Consider the following 19095-nt stretch of genomic DNA (forward strand, 5'->3'; position numbering starts at 1 on the left):
TAAGATGCATGTTGCAATTAAACAGCTGGTGAGTGATTAATACAATACTTACCGTATAAACACTTTCTAGGACTTGTAGGAAAATACAAGACTGGTATAATCAACCTAATGGTAATTGTTTAATTTTTTAAACTACCTAACGGCAAATAGTAACTGCATGCTAAATTCACAATACTACTTGCAAATGAGAGTGAGAAATGTAAGGAAACAAAGTAACTGGCTGGCATAGCTCATTGTTAAATGTTAAATAAATAAAAAAATATTTTTATTTTATTTTAATGTATTAACACATTTGAATACACACAAAAGTACTGAAAATTGGTACTGTTCAGTACAAGTATCGATTCACAGAAACAAGAATTGTTTCTTAATCTAAACTTGTACAAACATTTCTGTCTGGGGAACTAAGCTATTCAGTTGAGCACATTTAATCTTCAGGCTGTGCTCTCTTAGATGGAGTGATCGATATATACTCTGAGGAATATGATAGGGTGTTTTTAGGATGCGTTCAAGGACCACTTAATAGTCTAGGACGGCACAACGCCAGCCAGAAGACACTTAACAGTGAAGCATAAGAAATACAAAACATGCAAAATAGTTGACTTTCTAAATGTGTGTTTTACTTTAGGCATTAAAAAAACAAAACATTGGAGTTCAGTCTGTTTATTCGTATGTTTTGAGCACATTCAACAATATCGCAATAATAATGGTAACCATGGTAACTTTGGTCACAGTAACCGTAATAAGACATTTTCGTATTGTTACATCACTACTTCTTGTGACGCTTTGGCCGCATGCAGTGGTAGTTGTTATAATCCCAGGATCCAGAGGACAGCAGGAAACAGTGTGCAGGTAAAAGGTGGTTAATATATGAAAAAACAAACACTAGCACAGCTGGGAGTGCACTGGAAGGATAGGGAAAGCCATGCAATAAACATACAAGAACCAATGTTCCAGCAACTAGCCAGCAGAAACAGCTGAACCTAAACAGACTTGATTATTAAACACGAGCATGTGCACCGGCAAACAAAGCAAAGGTTCTGCAAAGACAACAGGAAGTGGAAGCTAGAAAATAAGAACCCTCAACAGGAACTAAACAAAAAATATAGGAAGATCCGCCACTAAACAAAAACAACGCATGACCTGATGCTTGACAATTGTGGCTTGCCAGAAGCTTATAGATGGCTACCAAAAGCACCGTATTGCAGTGAAACTTGCCAAGGTACATGTAACCAAATATAAACATTGCTGTATGTATACTTTTGACCGAGCAGATTTGGTCACATCTTCAGTAGACCCATAATAAATTCATAAAAGAACCAAACTTCATTAATGTTTTTTGTAACCAACAAGTATGTGCTCCAATCAGTCTATCACAAAAAAATAAGTTGCAGAAATTATTGGAAACTCAAGACAGCCATGACATATTCTTTAGAAGTGTATATAAACTTTTGATCACGACTGTATGTATACAGTCGCGATGGGCATGGTGTTCCTGGGATTAAAGGCCTCACCTTTTCTCCTCCAAACATATTGCTGGGTATTGCAATATTTTTTTTGTTTCATCTGACCACAGAACTTTCCTCCAGAAGGTCTTATCTTTATCCATGTGGTGTCAGATGAAACAAAAGTTGAGCTGTTTGGCCACAATACCCAGCAATATGTTTGGAGGCGAAAAGGCCAGGCCTTTAATCCAGGGGCGTCACTAGACCTAATACTGTACTGGGGCACAAATAATTCATGTGAGCGTGCAAAGCGCGCAAGCAAAAACATTTTTAGCACTTATTTATCATAAAAAATACATAAATAGTTCTTTAAACTATGAAATCATATCAGATTATGTTGTATGGATCTTTGATTAACCACCTGAAATTAACTAATGCATTTGAAATACTTGTGCACTTCTTTACTCCAGACTTCTAAACTGCTACTGGTAAAAGCAAAAAGGAAGAGCAATGAATCTTTTTGAAATATATATTGCAGTAATCATCTGCAAATTTAACATCTACAAAAGTAAAACAAAAAATAAAGCACCCCTACATCTCTGGGTTCTTTTATATTATTTAATTTCCATTTATGGCAAAGTGGCGAATCCTATTTCAGATACACAAAACTATAAAATATACACAAAACAATAAAGCCACAGTAGTAGAATAAATGAACAACTGTTCAGGGAATCATTTTCTGAGAAGTAAACTGTAACGTCTCGTTTTCATTTTTGCAAAGTGGTCAATCACTCTGGACAGACATGGAAATATTACAGTAACTGTTATACAGTTGACCAGTGGTTCCCAACTGCTGGGTCGTGACATAAAAGTGGATTGTGTGTCATTTTCAGTGAGGGAAAGTCGGATGTGTGCATGAAAAAAAAAAAAGTTTAGAGAGAAAAAAATCAAATTGTGGCAACAAAACCAGATATTTTTAGCCATTTTTCTAGTGACTATTAGTGAGTATTTTAGCAAAAGGCAAACCGACCAACAAGTTGGAGGAGGACTCAGGACAGACATGGAAATATATTTTTTTTAAATCTAAATGGGGCAACAAAACCCGATATTTTCAGCCATCTTTCTGAAAACAAATACAGAAATGTTACTATTTTTTCTGGTAACAAAACCAGATGCTTTAGCTGTAGCCATTTTTCTGGTGACAAAACAAGATTATTTTAGTCAAAGTCACACCGATTAACAAGACAAGTCTGCTGTGCTATTTTTCTGTGAAATAAACTTGAATGATTTAAACATTTGGCTCACGACTTGATGATATGGAAAAATGTTTTTCTTCCTGAAGATAAACCATTTGAGAAGCACTCAACTCACACATGCTTACTCCAAATCATCATTGATGCAGAACCAGCAGACAATAACCAACATTATGTTTCATGTTCATTGGAAATTCCCCCGGCAGCTCGTACAGCAAATGAATATGTTTGTCTTGATACAAGGAATAACGTTAGCTAACTTAGCATCAACTTAAGACAATGATGTTGCCTAGCTAGCTGGGACTTCACTTACATCTCTCATTCCTCGCTTCTTCTCTGCTGCGGGCGAATAACTTTCTTAAATCCATCTAGGAGTTACAGTTTGAGTCAAATCAAAATCAAAATATTGTAATTAACAAATTGTTGTTGGCTAACGTTACCTGCCTCACGCAGTGATTCGAATCCCTTCCCTCTTTCTCTCTCTTTCTCTCTCTCTCTCTCTCTCTCAACCGAAGTCTCAATCCACACGTGATTAAATTACCATATTAATTAGCCATGTGCTCATTGGTGGAGTGAATACAGTAGCAATCAATTACCATACTAAGTAGTATGTGCGCTGTTGTCTATGTTATGTAGACTTAAAACTCTGAAGCGTTTTTTTTTATTGGTGAAATTTTTACTGAGGCACTGCAGATCAACAGTGGAGCACGTGCCCCAGTGAAATATGTCTGGCGACGCCCCTGCTTTAATCCTAGGAACACCATCCCCACTGTTAAGCATGGTGGTGGTAGTATTATGCTCTAGGCCTGTTTTGCTGCCAATGGAACTGGTGCTTTAAATGGTACAATGAAAAAAGAGAATTACCTCCAAGTTTTTCAGGACAACCTATAATAATCATTCCTTAGGTTGGGTCTTGGGCTCAGTTGGGTGTTCCATCAAGACAATGACCCCAAACAAACGTCAAAAGTGGTAAAGGCTAAATCAGGCTAGAATTAAGGTTTTAGAAAGGCCTTCCCAAACTCCTGACTTAAATGTGTGGACAATGCTGAAGAAACAAGTCCATGTCAGAAAGCCAACAAATTTAGCTGAACTGCACCTATTTTGTCAAGAGGAGTGATCAAAAATTCAACCGGAAGCGTGTGGATGGTTACCAAAAGCGCCTTATTGCAGTGAAACTTGCCAAGGGACATGTAAACAAATATTAACATTGCTGTATGTATACTTTTGACCAGGCAGATTTGGTCACATTTTCAGTAGACCCATAATAAATTCATAAAAGAACCAAACTTCATGAATGTATTTTGTGACCAACAAATATGTGCTCTATCACAAAAAAATAAGAGTGGTAGAAATGATTGGAAACTCAAGACAGCCATGACATTATGTTCTTTACAGGAGTTCCATTGTAAATGTAAAAAGACTAAAGATTGTTAAAGTATAAAAACTTCATGGAGCCAGACATGGACAAACACAGCCTTTAAAGGCCTACTGAAACCCACTACTACTTACCACACAGTCTGATAGTTTATATATCAATGATGAAATACTAACATTGCAACACATGCCAATACGGCCTTTTTAGTTTACTAAATTGCAATTTTAATTTCCCGGGTGTATTTTCTTGAAAACGTCGCGTAATGATGACGTGTACGCTTGACGTGACGGGCTGTTAAGAAATATGAGCGCTGCACACACACACAGCTAAAAGTCGTCTGCTTTAACCGCATAATTACACAGTATTTTGGAGATCTGTGTTGCTGAATCCTTTGCAATTTGTTCAATTAATATTCGAGAAGTCAAAGTAGAAAGATGGAGTTGGGAAGCTTTAGCCTTTAGCCACACAAACACACGGTGATTCCTTGTTTAAAATTCACGGAGGTGAAACTTTACTATGGATCACAGCGAACATGGATCCCAACCGAATGTCAACCAGCAGGTTTCGGTGAGAAAATTGTGGCAAAAAGTCGCTTCTTACCAGAGATCAGCTGAGCTTGTGCCGCCCATAAAGCTACCGTCGACTTACCTGAGACATTGCGCGTCAACACACCCGTGGACACACACCTCCGGCTATCAGGTACTGTTAAACTCACTAAAACACTACCAACACAATACAAAGATAAGGGATTTCCCGGAATTATCCTAGCAAATGTGTCTAAAAACATCTGAATCCGTCCCAATGCAATCGCGTTTTTTTTTTCCTCTAGTCCATCGCTATCAGTATCCTAAAACACGAATCTTTCATCCTCACTGAAATTAATGGGGAAATTGTCGTTTTCTCGGTCCGAATAGCTGTTTTTGTTGGAGGCTCTAATTAAAAAAACAATGTGAAGATGTGAGGAGCCATCAACATGTGACGTCATTGTCTGGGACTTCCGGTCGAGGCAGGGCTTTTCTGTTAGCACCGAAAGTTGCGAACTTTATCGAGGATCTTCTCTACTAAATCTTTTCAGCAAAAATATGGCAATATCGCGAAATGATCAAGTATGACACATAGAATGGGCCTGCTATCCCCGTTTGAATAAGAAAATCTAATTTCAGTAGGCCTTTAACCGTTGAAGCTACACACACAAATTGCTTTTAAAACAAACATTTTTCAACTGTTTAAATACCAACAATAAGGCGACATTCTGGCCAACAGACTCCCAATACACTAATGTGGAACCTCTGACATTCATTTAAAATTGTTACCAAAAAGGGTAAACTTTGGGAACTACTTCCCAGCAGATGAGTCTTGACTCTTTCCCACACAGGATGACTCTCAAAAAGGTGTGACATTCACACCACGCTCACATAAAATGTGTTTTTGTAGACGAATTTGAGGCAGGTGCTCCGACGTCAGACTCTCACAAAAGTGCTTTTTGAGAGTCATAACTCAGATGGCATGAAAATTAGAGCTCTTCTCCCGGAAGGACAAAACAACAAAATCAAAAAGCAGCGACGGAAAAAAAACACGTGTCCTCTTTCATTTGGGTGGATTCTAAAGCGGTGAGTGAACTTTTAAAGATACCGATTACCTATTTAAACATTGGAATACTTCTTTGATTCACTGGACTATTTTTCCGTACGCCAAGTGTAACAAAATGGAGAAAACATTATTCTGACAGAATGTACTGCGAGCTGCATTGAGCTAGTAAACAGGCAGCACGGAACAACATTAGCAGCATGAAAAAGTCTCTGGTGGGTGAGAGAGGCTATTGATCGTGTCACCTTTCCTCAAGCCGCAGGCTGTGTGGGGCTCTTTGTGGGTCTGCCGCTCTGTGGAGAGCTCATCGACATTCGCACATAAATAGCTTGTGTGGGTTTTTGAAAAAAAAAAAAAAAAAAAAAAAAGAAGCTGGGCCAGAGGAGCAAAGCAGCATATTGCTACAAACTCCTCTTTCATGCTCTGCACTTTAATTGTGTGACCCGTGGAGGCAAACCCAGCAGCTTGAGCTCATTTAGCACCACTGGATTCAAAGTCCATTAACAAAGCCATTATTCATCTGAAAAAAAAGATATTGCAGTTCCCGAAATCCAGAACTCTGCATTAACATCATGACCATGAGAGCAACAGGACATCAAAGACTACAAAAAAGTAGCAAAATCATTTTGGTACCTGTACCAAAATATTGGCATCAGCACAACACTAGTGGACAGTGTGCCACTACCAGTTGGAATGAACCATTTTGTGTATTTGCAAGGGGGTGTATTTTCACAGCAAGATTGATTTTATCTGAACTTTTACAACATCCTCCTTTATAACGGAAAAATTTAAAGGCCTACTGAAATTAGATTTTCTTATTTAAACGGGGATAGGTACGTTTCAGAGGCGGTTTAGTATCGAAAGTTATTAATTAGTATCGCAGTACTATACTAATACCGGTATACCATACAATTTAATACCGATATTGGATCCTTGAGAATTGGCCGATACAATATCAGCAGAACCATATGTATTTTTTTTTTTTTTGTTATTTTGTAGTATACAGTTTTAGAGAAAGTTTGATCAGGTGAAATGAGTCACACATTAAACATTTGCCATTTGTACATGGTCAACATTCATTTAATCTGATCATCATTCGGATTATAGTGTTACTGTGTACATGGACCTTGAAAAAAAATGATCTGACTATGACATGCATTTTCATGCATTGCACCATAAATCACAATACTTTACTTGGACATGCGCAGAACCTAACAAACGAAAAAGTCTGTTATTTTTTTGTGCTATGGCGCTATCTTTTGAACGAGTTCGCTCACTGCAGGTGCTGAATAAGCAGTGACATCCACTGTAAAAAAAAAACCATGGCTTTGCTCATTTCTACTTGTCTGACGTTATCACAGTATTTATAATTTTTTCCATCTGTTCACTATTTTGAAATCTGTTCTGTGCCATTCATGTTGCGATATGTGTAAATTGTTGTTCATGTTTGAAGCTAGCAATTAGTACTTGGAGTCGTGGGAACGTTGTGAATAAAACAGCTTGTTAAGACGACAACTGGATCCCTTCTTTTATTGTTACATTGACACATTACACGCCATAACATACTTTTGTTTTTGCTAATCTCATTTTAAAGCAACAAAGACAACAGTATATAGTGACACTTGTGTACATGATGAATGGAGGGCGACAGCAGCAAGACACTCTCTTCATTCTGAGAATATTAAATTTAGTCCACGCTCCACAACCAAAGTATAGCTGACATCAAAGACATGTACAGTAAGGATAATTACAACCCGAACTTTGGTATATGTGTTTTCATGTGTTACAATCCGAATGTCTATCGACATAAACCCCCCTTCTACATCAGAATAACGTTTTGATCCGAACGTGTGATCGGGTCAGAATATTCTGAATGGCATGTTTATAGGAATCATTGTTATTCCGGTTAGGTTTTTAATCCAATTAAATGTGGCACATAGCACATAGCTACTTAAGGGTATGGAACAACATTAATCTATTTATAATCTATTTAACCTTTAAGGTGAAGTGGTAATTATGGCGACACTTATTGGTCACAATAACTCATTAGGTTCATAAAGCAGTTAGTTGAATGATGCGGACACGTTTGTTACTGGATACTTTCTAATACTTCTGCCGATTTTTTGATGTTTGTTTTTTGTATCTGGCTCCTCTAGAAATGTTTTGGGCATCTGGTCAGGATGCCCCTCGACCACCTTTCTGGGAGGTGTTTAGGGTACATCTGACCGGTAAAAGCCCACGGGGAAGACCCAGGAAACGTTAAAAGGACTATGTCTCCCAGCTGGCCTGGGAACGCCTAAGGATCCCACAGGAGGAGATGGAAAATGTGGCTGGGGAGAGGCAAGTCTGGGCTTCACTGCTTAGGCTGCTGCCCCCGCAACCCAACCTCGGATAAGCGGAAAAAGATAAAATTATGAATGGATGGATTTTTTTCCTTTTGCAAAACCCTCTTTGTTAATTGGCTAGAAGTCACAGTCATATACATACCTCTGGTTGTCACAAAGCCCAATTAGCTCACTTGAAACTATGTTTAATAGGTTTATGCATGTGTGTGTGTGTGTGTAGAGGGAAGGTAGCAGCAGCTGACGGCTGTGAACACTCTACTTAGACCCTCTTTTCATGGTTCAAAGGGTCAGTAGGGTGCTGACATGTGAGTGGGTGTGCAGCACTAGTCACACAGCATGGCCTGTCAGGTGGAAAGGAAAAGGCTTTCCAGTACTCACACTAGGTGAAAAAAATGTTATTAAAAAAAAATATATATATATTTAACATTGATCTGATGTTACACATTCTCAATTTATTTGTGCGCCTTAAAAAGAGGAACATTTTTCGGAGTATAAATCGCTCCAGAGTATAAGTCGCACCTGCCTAAAATGCATAATAAAGAAGGAAAAAAACATATAAGTCGGCCTGGAGTATCAGTCGCATTTTTGAAGGGAAATTTATTTGATACAACCCAACAACAAGAATAGACATTTGAAGGGCAATTTAATATAAATAAAGAATAGTGAACAACAGGCTGAAAGAATAGACATTTGAAGGGCAATTTAATATAAATAAAGAATAGTGAACAACAGGCTGAATAAATGTACATTATATGACGCATAAATAACCAACTGAAAAGGTGCCTGGTATGTTAACGTAACATACCGTATTTCCTTGAATTGCCGCAGGGCATATAATATGCGCCTGCCTTGAATTACTGCCGGGTCAAACTCGCTTCGCAAAATAATTAGCGCATGCTTAGTATTACCGCCTGGTCAAAATCGTGACGTCACAAGTGACACTTCCTCTGTCATCATTTTTAAAATGGAGGAGGCTGATTTCAATACCGGTAATTTAAAATCGCATAAAGGGAAGAAGATTAAGAGATATCCAGTAGGATTTAAGGTACAAGCTTACACTCAAATTTTTACGGCATGCCTTTGGTAAGTGCCGGAGTGAGAAGAGGTTTTAAAATAATTAGCGCATGCTTATTTTTACCGCAGGCCTTTGGTAAGCGCAGGGGTGAGGTTTTAAAATAAGCGCCATGGCGGCAATTCAAGGAAATACGGTATTATGGTAAGAGTCATTCAAATAACTATAACATATAGAACATGCTATATGTTTACCAAACACTTTGTCACTCCTAATCAATAAATCCCATGAAATCTTATACGTCTAGTCTCTTACGTGAATGAGCTAAATAATAATATTTGATATTTGACGGTAATGTGTCAATATTTTCACACATAAGTCGCTGCTGAGTATAAGTCGCACCCATGGCCAAACTATGAAAAAAACTGCGACTTATAGTCCGAAAAATACGGTAAATATAAAGATTAAATAAACTTGGCTTCTCCTTGCTCCTTTTCTGAAGAATAAACATGTAATGTATTAAGCAAAACTATTATTTTGATCACTTACATGCCCTTCCATAGACACCATAGCCTGTGTTGACTCATGCTCTTTCAGCATTTACTCAAGCATCTTGAGGAAAACATCAGTAGAAGAGGACGCAAAACAAAATAGAGCCGGCTAACATTTTTTTTAAAGGCCATTCCGGCTTTTCTTTTCCCGCTTTTCCACAGGCCCTGACTAAGATTTTTCCCAATTGAAGTTGCTCAATAAATTGATTTGTTTGATTGATTCTTTACCATGAATTGATTTATGTGGACCCCGACTTAAACAAGTGGAAAAACGTATCCGGGTGTTACCATTTAAGGGTCAATTGCACATTTTTTTCCATACAAACAAAGTCAGAATCATTAAAATGATGGCTGCAAATTTTACTCTTCTCACTTGGTTCGTAACATTTGTGCGCGAGTAAATTTGACGGGAGAAATCCATACTTTGAAAATGTATCATTTCAAAATGTATGCAGGCTGACTCCTCTAGTTGTGTTGCTACAACCTGCAACAATGCATCCGGCAGACATATTTCATCATTCCTTTATATTCTGTGCAAAAATATTGTAATTTGGGATGAAGATGCCACCAAGATACATACTACACATTTTGAAATGGCCTCAAGTCTTCTGTAGGTGACGTCAACAGGCTGATTCTGTCCACAACCACATTTTGGAGCTAAAATGTTAAAACAAAAGTGCTTCAACTCGTTACAAAACAACTCTAAAATCACTACTGTATTTATTTTGTGAGGAATTTTACATGTAAATATAATTTTTAGGTCCAGAACTATTAAATAAGTACCATTGATGGAACTAGGGGGGCTCGTTATTAACGTTCTCATTCTACTAGGGTTGTCCCAGTACCAATATTTTAGTACCGGTAACAAAATATAGTTCGATACTTTTCAAAATAAAGGGGAACAAAAAAAACAAAAGGTCACTATTAGTTTTATTTTAACAAAAAATCTTCTGATATATTAAACATGTGTTTCTTATTGCAATCAAAGAATAGTGTTAGCATTAAATAAGATAATGAACTCACTACACAACTTCCATTATAGTAGTAAGTAAACATCCATCCATCTTCTACCGTAAACAAAGGCTACTAATTAGTCTGCGGACATATGCAGTAACATATTGTGTCATTTCTTATTCCATTATTCTTCCAAAATTATGACGGACAAGCGGTAGAAAAATGATTATTAATCTATTTCTTCATGTACTGTTAATATCTGCTCACTTTCTGTTTCAACATGTTCTATCGGCACTTCGGTTAAAATGTAGTCACTTATTTGTCGGTTTGATACTTTATATACATTTTGGGTGATACCACCAATTTTGGTAGTTGCAGGGTCATACAATGGTCATCATTAAAGTTATCCTATGTCCATTTTTATTTAGACACAATAAAATATTTTGTGATAGTAAAAAATATCAATGTAATCATTGTAGTATCGATTATCTAAGGCTCCTAAAGCCACCCATGGCGTTCATTTACATTCAGGAGTGCTAGCTTGCTTTTAACAGTTAGCTATTATATCCTCCTACGATGTGTAGTGAAGCATGTACAGTTATTCCTCGTCCTGCAGGGATGATACTTGGGAAAAACTCATTTTATTTGTCACCATGGAGGCGAGGATTAGTGATTTAGAAGTAGATCAAAAACTGCCGACTGCGGGATGGACGTTAGCCGCTAGCTAGCTAGCCATGTTTAAAACACCTCTACCAGAGCGGTACTTCTGTGGAAAAAGCTTCACTTTTATTGTTTGTTTTTAAGCCTTCAGTTTGTCTGCTTGTAAGTACACCGTGTGTATGCGTTACCCGACATGCGGCGCTTGCTCGTTTTACAGGCAATGTCAAGACGTCACAACGGCGTGCCGTCACCCCTATACAATATCCTGCCCTAATACCCTACTGTGCAATACTACCCTTCCAGTGCAATACGTCCGGCACTGATTGTTATTTATTACTTCTGTACTCTTGTCTTGTTCTGTATATTGTACAGTATTTTGTATTTCTATAGTGTTGTGTATATTGCAGGGGTAGGGAACCTATGGCTCTCGAGCCAGATGTGGCTCTTTTGATGACCGCATCTGGCTGTCGGATAAATCCTAGCTGATATTGCTTAACACGATAAGCAATGAATAAATCCGCTAGTAATCCCTCCATCCATCCATTTTCCACTGCTTGTCCTGTTCGGATCGAAGTGGGAGCTGGAGCCTATCTCAGCTGCATTCACAGTGTTAAAATATAAAACATTCTCATGCATTTTAATCCATCCATCCGTTTTCTAGAAGTCCCATTCATGGTAAGAAGTATTCATGGGAAGAAGTATTTTAGTTATTATTGGTTATCTTCAGAATTACAGTGTCATCAAAAAGAACAAGAAACTTATTATACTCTAAAAATGTTGGTTGTACTTAAAAATGCACGCATTTAGTTGTATTCAAATTCCACCTAGTACCAACCTCGTCACGTCCGTTGTGTCCTGAGCAAGACACTTCACCCTTGCTCCTGATGGGTGCTGGTTGGCGCCTTGCATGGCAGCTCCCTCCATCAGTGTGTGAATGTGTGTGTGAATGTGGAAGTAGTGTCAAAGCGCTTTGAGTACTTTGAAGGTAGAAAAGCGCTATACAAGTACAACCCATTTATCATTTAACCCTTGGTATATTGTATAGGATTGCTTATTATTTTAATTGGATAGTCTATTTCTATTGTTAGTTTTTCCCTTTATTACTTCTTGTGTTATTTATTTTACCCCATATTTGTTCCCACTACCGCACCTTAAGTTGGAGTTTTTTAATCTCGTTATATGCAAATATAATGACAATAAAGTCCATTCTATTCTATTCTAGTCATGTCTGTAAAAAAAACAAAAAACTGTATTTTTCAGAAGCAGTATAGCACCATTTTAAATGAATTAGTGCCGCGGTACTTTAGTAGTAAAACCGTAAGTTCCAACTTTCAATGTCCTTCTTCCACACCAAACTCCTCAGAGCATGCATGTTTTTGTATGAACCTTGCCATGAATTGATTTACGTGGACCTCAACTTAAACAACTTGAAAAACTTATTGGGGTGTTACCATTTAGTGGTCAATTGTACGGAATATGTACTGTACTGTGCAATCTACTAATAAAAGTCTCAATCAATCAATCAATGAAATTGACCACTGAGAGCAGAAAAGGTCCAAAAACTTTTTCCTGCAAAGTTGAACGCATACAATTCTCCAAAATATCTCGCCAAGAAGAAGAATTAGCATTCAGGGGCTCTTGTGCGTCCTTAAAAGATTTATTCATTGATCAGGAGGCGTGTCCCAAGCGAGACTGTAAAACGTATGTTTAAATGGCTCTTTTTGGGGGTCGTTATTCAAGCCAAGATAGAAATCAATGTGATAAAAAAAAAAGTCAAATCAATAACGGTGAGAGAGGGAAGCAGCAGAAGATTAAGTTTGCTCGTTACAAAAGAAGATACGCGTTAATTCTGGATCGCCTTTGTTTGAGTTCTGACCGTCTAATTAGAAATGTGGAAACACCGTCAAGCCCGCCAGGATGTGTTTATCCCGTGGCTGGACCCCTGCGGTGCACTCATGCAGAATATTTACAGTGGAATTCTCAGGTATATCAGTGCAGAGGCGGAGAATATCCACGCCAGAGACGGAGCGGCTCGTAAAAGTTCAATTTGAAGCCCCAGCGAGGGACGACGGCGTGCTGCAGTGCTGCAACTTGCAAGAAGTCGCCAACAAAAAGACCATGATTAAAGTGAAAAAGCGCGTTGTCACGGAGACGCTGTGGGCCTGCGACCAGTTTCGTGGCTCGTAATTAGCAGATGCACTGCATGTCGCAGGTAATTGTTGCTTATTTCCTCAGGAAGGGTTGAAATCTGTATTGATCGCCAACTTAAGCAGGCCAAGTTTGTCGCCCCCCTCTCTTTGATGAATCGATACGAATTTCACCCACCCAACCACCTTCACCTGTCCTAAGAAGTGAACGGCTTCCCACTCGCGCTTATCTACTCACAATAACCTCGTGCACGCCGAGCGCTGGCTTTAGCTGCTTAACTCTGCTGCTGAAATCTAATTACAGTCTCAGTCACTAATCTGGAATTAATTGACTTTAGATGAAGGTGATTGATAAAGGCCCCCAGGAAAAGTCGCCTCGGTCGCTTGTGTGCTGCACAACTTCACAGCACACAGTCGAACTTGTTACGACTAATACTACTAATCACACCAGCATCAGTGGGGAGCGTCTCCTGTGCGGACCTTCATCATTTGTCAATAAAAAGACTGAATATTATACGCTGTAAAAAATGACCAGGATTTCACAGCAAATCTAACGGGTCTGTTCCCAAATGGGCCGGACTGGTAAAATCATAACATTAAAACTTAAAAATAAAGACAACTTCAGATTGTTTTCTTCGTTAGCACATTTTGAAAATGTACAAGCCAAAATGTTTCTGTGAATGTGCTCATTCATCCAGGTCATTGTAATCCCAGGGCATTCAATCGAAAGTAACTGAACTGTTTGGTTCGTCTTAGAAGACATTTCGCCTTTCATCTTCATCAGTTAATGCTCTTTGACTTAGATTGGTCGGATTTACTCTTGGACTTGGGCTATGTCTACACTAAGCCGGATAACCCCTTAAACGAGTAATTACTGTATTTTTCAGAGTATAAGTCACTCCGGAGTATAAGTCGCACATGCGGAAATTGCATAATAAAGAAGGAAAAAACATATATAAATCGCACAGGAGTATAATTCGCATTTTTGGGGGAAATTTACTAAATAAAAAATAGTGAACAACAGGCTGAATAAGTGTATGTTATATGACGCATAAATAACCAACTGAGAAGGTGCCTGGTATGTTAACGTAAGAGTCATTCAAATAACTATAACATACAGAACATGCTATACGTTTACCAAATAATCTGTCACTCCTAATCACTAAATCCCATGAAATCTTATACGTCTAGTCTCTTACTTTAATGAGCTAAATAATATTATTTGATATTTTACGGTAATGTGTAAATTTCACACATAAGTCGCTCCTGAGTATAAGTTGCACCCCTAGCCAAACTATGAAAAAAAACTGCGACTTATAATCCGAAAAATAAGGTATTTAACCCAAGACCCGTTTCGGCCACACTAAAACATCGTTTAAGGTGCCCCTTTTCGAACAATTTTTTTACATGAGTAATTTTGAATCTTCGGCTCATAGCTTTGTATGAACTCATTGATCGTTCACAAACTGAGTTCGGAGAGGAAGTGATGCCAGAAAGACCACGCCCCACACAGGAAGTGACGTCAGAAAAGAACACGCTCCAGCCAGCTTCATAATTAAGCGGTTTCGTAACTCGCAGCTAACCGTTGGAAATATGGAGGCGAGTCATCCAGACATGCCGGTGTTTCTCCTTCTTCTACTTGTACGGACGCTTGTGGAAATCACACATGAATACTGTAAAAACTGACAATGGCCCACCATTCAACAGTAACTCTCACAGTTTGCAGACTACCTAGGTTTTTACTATCGCAGAACACCCCCCCTTTGGCGTCAAGCGAACGCCACAGCTGAAAGATTCATGCGAACCCTAGACAAAGCTCTGCCTGTGGCTCAAACACAAGGTATTCCTTGGAAACAACAACTTAACATCTTTCTAATTGAATACCGATCTTCGCCTCAATCAGAGAGTCCACCTTTTCTTTGTGGGTCAGAACTGTTGTTTAACTTCGCCGTCGCTGTTTCTTCTGGCACAACAGGCTGCTTGTTGAACATCTGTGTACTGTGCATTTCCATCTGCATGGTCTGCTTGTTCAACACGCAGACATAATACTTGACTAGAGATGTATGCCAGTTACGAGATGCCACCGATGCGTGGTTATTAAAGTTACGAGTTCAGGGAACAAACCCTCATTATTTATGCAGTCACCCTGATGCAAAAACATTACAAATACCTTAAGGGAAAGTGATTGCAGCTATTCGGGATACAACACTTCTCAGAGAGCAAGTGAACTTTTGAATGTCGAGGTCAGCTGGGATTCTACTTAGCGAAAAACGTTGTCCATTAGTCGAAGGAGATTCAACAAGAAAGCGGGCTCCTGTTGATGTGACAAAAAAAAAAAAAGGTAGCATGTGCTTTGTATTACCCGGCTGTCAATGGAAGACTACTGAAAATGGCGCATGCTTTTGGACTGGCAAAGCAGACTGTATCAGTTATTGTCCGCCATGTATGTCGCACACTTAACGTCTAGGTCCAGAGTATATAAAGTCACCAAAAACAAATGGACAATGAAGGTGAAGGCAAAATAGTAAGGAGTGTCCTGACCAGATATCTAGATCCCTAGTTTGATTGAAGTAAAACTTTCACATGTCTAATAAAGATTTGATTAATTTATGACGGCTCAGGTGTGATTCACTATAATAGGGCCGCACAGCACACTGGATTCCAGTTAATTGAAATACAACAACACAGGATATTGTTCAGTTAAGTTAAATTTAGTATTGGCAGACCGGGGTGGTGGTTCCTCTCTTTAAGAAGGGGGACCGGAGGGTGTGTTCCAACTATCGTGGAATCACACTCAGCCTTCCTGGTAAGGTTTATTCAGGTGTACTGGAGAGGAGGCTACGCCGGATAGTCGAACCTCGGATTCAGGAGGAACAGTGTGGTTTTCGTCCTGGTCGTGGAACTGTGGACCAGCTCTATACTCTCGGCAGGGTTCTTGAGGGTGCATGGGAGTTTGCCAAACCAGTCTACATGTGCTTCGTGGACTTGGAGAAGGCATTCGACCGTGTCCCTCGGGAAGTCCTGTGGGGAGTGCTCAGAGACTGTCTTATTGTGGCGGTCCGCTCCCTGTACGATCAGTGCCAGAGCTTGGTCCGCATTGCCGGCAGTAAGTCGAACATGTTTCCAGTGAGGGTTGGACTCCGCCAAGGCTGTCCTTTGTCACCGATTCTGTTCATAACTTTTATGGACAGAACTTCTAGGCGCAGTCAAGGCGTTGAGGGGTTCCGGTTTGGTGACCGCAGGATTAGGTCTCTGCTTTTTGCAGATGATGTGGTCCTGATGGCTTCATCTTCAGCTCTCACTGGATCGGTTCGCAGCAGAGTGTGAAGCGACCGGAATGAGAATCAGCACCTCCAAGTCCGAGTCCATGGTTCTCGCCCGTAAAAGGGTGGAATGCCATCTCCGGGTTGGGGAGGAGACCCTGCCCCAAGTGGAGGAGTTCAAGTACCTAGGAGTCTTGTTCACGAGTGGGGGAAGAGTGGATCGTGAGATCGACAGGCGGATCGGTGCGGCGTCTTCAGTAATGCGGACGTTGTACCGATCCGTTGTGGTGAAGAAGGAGCTGAGCCGGAAGGCAAAGCTCTCCATTTACCGGTCGATCTACGTTCCCATCCTCACCTATGGTCATGAGCTTTGGGTCATGACCGAAAGGATAAGATCACGGGTACAAGCAGCTGAAATGAGTTTCCTCTGCCGTGTGGTGGGGCTCTCCCTTAGAGATAGGGTGAGAAGCTCTGCCATCCGGGAGGAACTCAAAGTAGAGCCGCTGCTCCTTCACATCGAGAGGAGCCAGATGAGGTGGTTCGGGCATCTGGTCAGGATGCCACCCAAACGCCTCCCTAGGGAGATGTTTAGGGCACGTCCAACCGGTAGGAGGCCACGGGGAAGACCAAGGACACGTTGGGAAGACTATGTCTCCCGGCTGGCCTGGGAACGCCTCGGGATCCCCCGGGAAGAGCTAGACGAAGTGGCTGGGGAGAGGGAAGCCTGGGTTTCCCTGCTTAGGCTGTTGCCCCCGCGACCCGACCTCGGATAAGCGGAAGAAGATGGATGGATGGAAGTTACATTTAAGAACTTGCACACAAAGCAACATTGGAGGTGTCTATGTTGTGAGCCTTTTCCGCACATGCTTACTAGGTCGCGTCATGCCAGCTGACGGACGGGGGTAAGGGGTCTTAAACGACCATTGTGTGTGTCTGTGGACACGGACAAGGTTAGGTTGGATTTACCCAAACGGGGTCTGATCGTCCAAAGCCATGTACCTGGGCAAAGATGGTTTCCCCCTACTGTAGTGAGAAAAACAACTGCTTTCATACAAACGAACAATCCTAACTATCAAAGCCAACGACAGTCATAGAAGTGTAATTTCTCCTCGTTAGCATTGAAGTATTGTGTGGCAAAACAATCGCTGTGGATTGACTACTGTTGGTCAATATAGTCAGTATCACCCATGTTAGCATTCCAATCAGTTGTTTGGAAAAAAAAAAATGGCACAGATGGCATTCTGGTCACAGAAGGTGACCAGAATTTTTTTAACTGGAACAATTTCTCTTGTGGATGAATAAAGTTTGTTTAACTGACAGGTGCAAAACAACAAAAGAGAATGCTGCAATAAAGCAAAACTCACGGCAGGAGGGGAGAGCGTCCACATGAAGAATATCCATTCCAAACAAAGTCTCGACAAAGTCATGGTGGCTCACACTCATCTTCGATTGTCTTAATCACCAACAGAAGACAGGTGAGGGAAAAAGTGCTGGAAGGCATGTGTAAAGTAGTTATGAAAAAACACCAACATAACAGGAAGTGCCACCAAAATAAGAGGGCAGGACAGGAACAAGTAATAAACACAGAAGAGCATCCAAAAAATACCCAACATAAAGGCACAGCTGGTTAGAATTGAGTCAATCAGAGTTTTAGAATGCTCCCATTGGTGTTAATTTTTAATGTATCGGAAAATTAAATTAATAATACTATCAATATCAAATTACAGGATGTTATTAATGTCATTTACTCATTCTCGTCAACATATGCACTAATATAATGAGGTTTATTCTGTACATACGGTTGTAGTCAAAAGTTTACAAACACTTGTAGAAATTATTGGAAAATCAAGACAGTCATGACATTATGTTTTTTACAACTCTTATTTTTTGTGATAGAGTGATTGGAGCACATACTTGTTGGTCACAAAAAACATTCATGAAGTTTGGTTATTTTATTAATTTATTATGTGTCAACTGAAAATATGACCAAATCTATACCAAAAGTATACATACAGCAATGTTAATATTTGGTTACATGTCCCTTGGCATGTTTCCCTGCAATAATGCGCTTTTGGTAGCCATCCACAAGCTGTTGTGGCCAAGCAGCTAATTTTTGGTTTAATCTGAAATCACATAGCCAAAGATAAGACCTTCTGGAGGAAAGTTCTGTGGTCAGATGAAACAAAAATTGAGCTGTTTGGCCACAATACCCGGCAATATGTTTGGAGGAGAAAAGGTGAGGCCTTTAATCCCAGGAACACCTAGCCTTCGATCAAGCATAATGGAGGTAGTATTAAGCTCTGCACCTGTTTTGCTGCCTATGGAACTTTTGCTTTACAGAGAGTAAATGGGACAATGAAAAAGGAGGATTACCTCCAGATTCTTCAGGACAACCTAAAATCCTCAGCCCGGAGGTTGGGTCTTGGGCGCAGTTGGGTTTGCCAATAGAACAATGACCCCAAACACATGTCAAAAGTGGTAAAGGAATGGCTAAATCAGGCTA

At 39.8% G+C, this 19095-nt stretch overlaps 1 long non-coding RNA gene across 1 annotated transcript in view; it reads right to left on the reverse strand.

Moving 5' to 3' along the window:
* LOC133536785 (uncharacterized) overlaps positions 1 to 18082 on the reverse strand; it is a 208731-nt gene extending 190649 nt beyond the window's left edge. Inside the window, exon 1 of the long non-coding RNA XR_009802545.1 lies at positions 17957 to 18082. This is a non-coding gene — a long non-coding RNA (uncharacterized LOC133536785). The remainder of the gene's footprint in view (positions 1 to 17956) is intronic.
* Between the last annotated feature and the right edge of the window lie 1013 nt (positions 18083 to 19095).

This window comes from Nerophis ophidion, linkage group LG18, assembly GCF_033978795.1.
Source record: "Nerophis ophidion isolate RoL-2023_Sa linkage group LG18, RoL_Noph_v1.0, whole genome shotgun sequence".
NCBI lineage: Eukaryota > Metazoa > Chordata > Actinopteri > Syngnathiformes > Syngnathidae > Nerophis > Nerophis ophidion.